This window comes from Amblyomma mixtum, chromosome 8 (genome assembly GCF_055824585.1).
Source record: "Amblyomma mixtum isolate Tamu chromosome 8, ASM5582458v1, whole genome shotgun sequence".
Taxonomy (NCBI): domain Eukaryota; kingdom Metazoa; phylum Arthropoda; class Arachnida; order Ixodida; family Ixodidae; genus Amblyomma; species Amblyomma mixtum.
Window position 1 is genome coordinate 11211965 of NC_143019.1, and position 6367 is coordinate 11218331.

Consider the following 6367-nt stretch of genomic DNA (forward strand, 5'->3'; position numbering starts at 1 on the left):
TCTCTTTTACCGTAATCCTAGTCGTCTGTTCTGATTTGCGGCCTATAGGATACAGATAGTAGATGAGTCCTTTAGAGATGACTCCCCGCTCCACAAAAGTACCGCGGGTAATCCTATAGGATACAGAAACAAGCCTGAAAAAATTCATGCGCAGCAAATATTTATAAGTAATTTGCAATTGCAGTAAGCACGCGAAATTCCTGCTGCCCCACGGATCCTCTCCGCAGGCGCTAAAGCGCGGGGTCTGTCCGTTGAGTTTTGGAGGAGTTCTCCTTAATCGTTTTGTGATGGCGAGTAAATGAAGTATTTCTTGCACCATTCTTCACACAGAGAAGTAAAATACGTAAACTGCTTATCCAACATCACAACACTTAGACATCACCTTTAGGCTTTTGCATTTGGCAAGCATGATGTCACGGGTTTTTGCTTTCCCTTCTACATCTTATCGTGAAGTTGAGCAATCCTATAAAGAACGCGAGTTACTACAGACCGACTACCTCAGCCTCAAACATTTCCCAGTGCGCTGGATGCATGCAGCCGGTACGGAAACATGTAAAGCTTTTATCACGTTTAGCAGACCACTCTGCCACGCAGCTCCTGTCAGGTTTGCGTAAGTTAATGTGAACGGTCTGAGAGATACGGTGCACCCCAATAAAAACAAAAAAAAACAGCCGTGTGTGCACTCGTACGACTCGCGTACTGCCGGCTCTCAGTCGGAGACAATGAAAGCTGCAACACGTGGCACCTTACTAGACACTCATGTTGGCTGCTCTTTGAACCAAACTTGATTGCTCTTACAAAATCTCCACAATGCTCACGATTCCGGGAGTTATAAAAACTTCTTAAGAATAAAACCACGGGGCTGGTGCCCATGTCAGTGTTGCTCCTAGAACAAAGAGCTCGTGTGGCCACGTGTGAACCTGCCCACTGAGAGGTTCGGTCCTTTCTTTGATACGCGTGCACCGGAAAGAAGTCCATCATAGCACAGAAGGTAACACAGGCGCGGAAACAAGAGAATTCGGTCTTATTAGTTCTGAACCTCTTTCGGGCGTTGTATTTCTCATAAAAAAATGTTAATGACCTTCCGTATCAGTGGCTATGTGTTGACATCGGGCGGGCATTACTACAATTCACTCGAAATGTCTGCCTCTGTGAAGTTGCTTTTGAGCCAACATCTAGAATATCATTAAAACATTCAATTGATTGTTAAGTATAGAACACTTCATGAGAGCCCTATTGCAAAGACGGTACTGTTCGGTTTCCTTTGGCATCTTTATCCTCATCTGCTTTGAATTCAATCCTCAGGGTGATTATTGCCTATGTTCTTTGCACAAAAACTGATTAGTGCATTGGGCTCATTTTAAGCCGACCTCTCGTTCAGCTCCACGTGTCCCCAAATTTGGCAGCGGTTCAAACGTGAAACGCTTCCCAAAACAACAGAACTATTCGTTGTGTGTCTTAGAACGGACAGAGTTCTTGCTTCTGGAGAGGAATGGCTCTAATGCAAGCAGCTCTTAACGGAAATGAGCAGGAACAAGAGGGAACGTAAAAAAAGTAACCGAGCAACAGGTTGTCGCTTCTCAAACGTATAACGGAGCATTTACAGCAGCCCCAAAGACCGAACGGTGCCATAATGCAAGGACAAGGCCTCACCTTTCTTTACACAGAATTAGAGCTTAAGGGCTGTCGTGAGTGATTCGCTACGCGGCTAAGAAAGAAACCACCTGTGCCGGGTTACTTTTTGCAAAGACTGTACATTTAAAGGCAAATAATCTTAAGGAAATCAAAATATGTATATTGCGCGCATTCACTGAAAGCAAATGAGGATAGAAATTTGAGAGTAATTCCTTTCTGGAAAGCATGAGGTTTGCTTAAGGATGGTGTTTCCTCAAATGAAAAAGAACTGACATGCGCTCTCTGGGCAAATTTTCATGAAGAAGGGCATCAACCAGGTTTAATGTTTAGGGGTAGAGTTCAGCAGCTGCGACAAATAAAGTTTTTCTGCCGTGGAAACACTTCGTACGTATATAGCGTTTAATATCCCAAACCTCCACACGGGCCCAACAAACGCTGTTACAAAAGGAATCAGAATAGTTTCGCGCTATCGGCATCTTTGACTTGATATGAGTACGTGACCGTTTTTGTACTTTGTGTGCAAGTAAATTTCGTAAATCTCAACCTAATGAATTCGCACCCGAAAGGCTTGAACCACTCAGCCACGGTGTGTGCGGGTGGTTTCAATCGTTAACACTCGAAGCTCATTCAGTTTGATGCGTCAACTACCACTATTTGTTTGGGTCAATACAGAGAGCATAATTACGCGTTGTTTATTCGGCAATACCAATAGTAATTTCACTTCGCAAATGTGAAAATATTGCATTCATTTGATAACTATGAGGACAACATCAAATCAAATCAAATCAAATCAAATCTTTATTTTGCATTTTTAGTACAAATAAAAATGCAGGGAGTGGGGACAAAAAGCTGCTCAGAGGCAAGCTTGACTGGGTCCCCACCCCCTTTACATGGCAGTTTGTGCAGCAGTTATGGATGAAATGTTGAGTGTTTAAAAGAGAACAATTTACAGCACATGCGATTTTCGCGCAGGAAATGAGTAATGTTACAAATGCAGTCTTTTACAATATAAAAAATACAACAAAATGCAACAAACACTCGCGTGATAGCAGACCTGAAAAATGACAATGTTAATAAACAAACTCGCCTGAATATAAGGGAAAAGAAATAGTAAAGACAAATGGACACAACTACAGTACTCTGGGATGAAATGACGTGTTACAAAAGCTCTGTTTTTGGTTATGAAGATGGTTGACACTGTTAAACGCCATGAAACATGCAATGCATAAGGAATGTTCTTTAAGAGAATAATATTTTTTTATCGTCCTGTTTAGTGCTTTCACTTACAGCGCAAATAAACTGCAGTTGCTTCGTGATTTTCTTTTTAAATGTCTATACTTTTGAATAATATCAACATTTCTTAAAGAAAAGCAGTGTGGCTTGTTGGATCCTTTATTCACTTATCAAAGCGAGTTGTCACTGTTTGGGAACACTTCGTTTTATTTCTCTGGAACAGAGACGAATTTTACAGGTTCAAGCGTGACGTGTCTTTATCTGATTTTAACTTCTGTTTACTTTCAAGGGGCGATTGTCGACTCTGCATATGAATCAATGTCAGCTGAGGGTCCACCACAAAAAGTGGCTGAGAGGCACTGCGCGATGATGCAGTTCGGCCGTCCTTCATTCTGTCGCGCTGTGGCTCCATAAGGAGACAAGCCTTCTGAAATGCAACAGAAATGCCGAAATTTGTATCGGTATCTTCAATAGGAGAATGTGCATCATCAGCGAAAACATGAGGAAAAAAATACTTTAACTGAGCGGATTCAAATTAATGACCCCTTTTAGGGAGGGTCTATAAGAAAACAAAAATGACATTAAATAGAACAGATGATAGGGTTCTAACTGTCTGCATGAAATCAATCTCTATTCCTTTTAATTTTAAAAATTCATGAATCTAATTACTTACCTTAATTCTGCACAAAAGATGCATATGCATCGCATTTAGGTTCATACTGATAATTTGATTGTTGTCAACTCTCAAAGGCATAAATTTTTAGCGCCATATTACTGTTGAAGGCTGTCAAACTTCACAGAAGGCGCAGTAAATTGTGCGTGGCCCGATGGGTACTCAGCACCTTTTCTTAATAATCAGCGGGCAACGGCTACGGTTTTGAAAATACGCCACAACAAAAGAGGCTACTCTTAATTCTTGTGAGGGTGTGGGACGTGCACGGTACCGTAAATATTTAGAGTCATAGATCTAGAACGTACTTGTGAAGTCGGAGGGCTGCATAAAATTTGATGTGCTATCCCGTAAAGCAGCGGCAGAGTAGACAAAATCATGTAGCCAGGGCAAAAACCGCTAGCACACGCCCCTACAGCGTTTTCTGCGCCATGGCCACCCCGAGCAACTGCTGCGATCAGTCTGCCTTCATAGCTCCTCGCATGCAGATCATATATTCTTTTACAATACGAAGTTTTCTTAACAGTTTTACAAAAAACTTTCACGTGATGTTGCATTGACTCTAATGCCAATTGTTTTTTGCTTCCTACATCTTAAATATTGTGATAGGAGAGGGTCTTTATAGTTATGATAGTAGGTTTCAGTACCATACTCACCCATTCATCTTTTTCAGGATAAGGTCTTTAATCAGCAACTTCACGATGACTGCTCCTGCCCATCTTTCGGAATGAAACTTCGAAAACTCGTTCTTTACACTCCCATGCTGGTCGTCGACTGTTATTCGAGGGGAGTGAAGTGAGAGGGCCCTTGGGCGGGCGGGAACAATAATTCTGACTTGAAAGTCTGATGTGATTTCACGGTAGAGTGGTATTTCGACAGCAACTCTCATGCCGTGATGCGTGATGTTGACGGGACCATCAAGTCCAATGTTCCACTGCAGCGATGTCACAACTGGCATCGTTGATTTCAGCTTGAACTTTAGGACCTGCAGTGCATGAGGTGATTTTTGTCTTATTCAATCTCACTTTGAGCTCTAACACTCGCATGTCGCAAAGTTGCGTCGATTTGTGCTATTTCCTTTGATTATGAAATTTCCTCGCTCATTGCATCAATTCTCAAAAAGAGCGTGAAAAAGAGGCTGATACACTTTTCGATAGGACGCTCAATTTTTTGAGAGTGACAAGAAATGATCGAATTTCTTTTGATTGAATTTATGTACTGTGTCCTGTTTCGGGTACGTCATAGTTGAATGCGCCCCATAAAAAATGCGAGCGATGCTAACACTATAAAAGAAAGATTTTCTACTCATTGGTATAATGGATCATTTCCTGCATTATCTCTCTACCGGAGTATTTTGCAGTTTTACAATTTCAAAGTTTTTGTCGACTTATGTTGTAGGTGAAAGCCATATGCACAGATAGAAAAATGAAACATACCTGTATACTAGACATCATGAGCCACGGTAATGATGTCTCGTATTAGTTTTCTGGTGTCATCATCCTTTCAGAAGAACGAAGCATACCTGTATACCAGACATCATGTGCCATGGTAACGATGTCTCGTATTAGTTTTCTGGTGTCATCATCCTTTCAAAAGAACGACACATACCTGATACTAGACATCATGAGCCATGGTAATGATGTCTCGTATTAGTTTTCTGGTGTCATCATCCTTTCATTGGGCCTCTTACGGAGTGGGAAAAAATGTATTGAACATATCCATGAAGAAATTTTTTGTCTTGACATGAAATTGTGAGCATATAGGTAATCAAGAGCGTCTGGTAGGACTTTCGAAACTGACGTGTCTTCCCTGTTTTTCGCCTCCTATGTTTGCGCTTTAGCCCCTTCCTCTTCTCTCCCTCCCCCTATAAAAACAAAACAAAAACAACAAGTAGTGCTTAAACTTCTCGCTAGAAAGAGTTTCTAAATGAAATCGCAATCCTGGAGCAAATGAACGGCAACTTGACTTGTTAAGCATCGTCTAGAAAAATCATAAGGTCCCAGGATAAACCAGCCTTTCCTCCGCATTCAGGAATCACAGTTTAACTCGTGTGCGCCTAGAGGAACTCGTGTAAGAAAAGAACTCCAGTTTAGGAAAACAAAGTTGCAATCGAGAAGGAGCCCCAACGCCTCGGATTACCCGTAGTCCACATTATGAGGGCAGTAATGAAAGCGCCGCTGAACAACCGCGGAAACTAGACCTCAGCCGTTTTTTGGAGACGCTTGTACATAGCTTCGCACTGATCGTGACTTATCACGGTTGCAAATGCCGTCGTCTCCTAACATTGAGTTAATTAAAAAGCCTTGTGATCCCTGTAACCGCTCTAATAAGATGTAGGCTGTCTATCAACAAATGACGTATGTTGATGAATGTTGACCAGTCGGTGGAGCTTTTCGGTCTATACCCAGCATGTGTCTAATACACTCGAGCGATGCAGCATAACCTGTAACAGCACTGCATAATTACATGGTCTCTGTTCCTCCCTGTGCACCTAGCGGCCTCAATTAGTTGATGTTCTCTTCATGCTATTGTGGGCAACAACGTAACTCGTAGCTTCGTAACATTGCAAGTTGATGCGGCGAACGTTCGTAACTCGCATTCAATAGCGTGTAAGTTATGGCATGCATCAAAGGTAATGACTCGTTTGCGTTAAAATCGAATGTAAAAAAAGCAGGCACAGGTTTTTTTTTTGAAGTTTTTTTACGTTCAAACCTTAAACTAAACTTCAGCCGCAAAGGTTGGTTGGTTTATGGAGTTTATTGATACAAAGCGTCTCAGGCTCTGAGGAGCGCCGTAGTGCAGAGATTCTGCCAATATTGGTCACCTGGG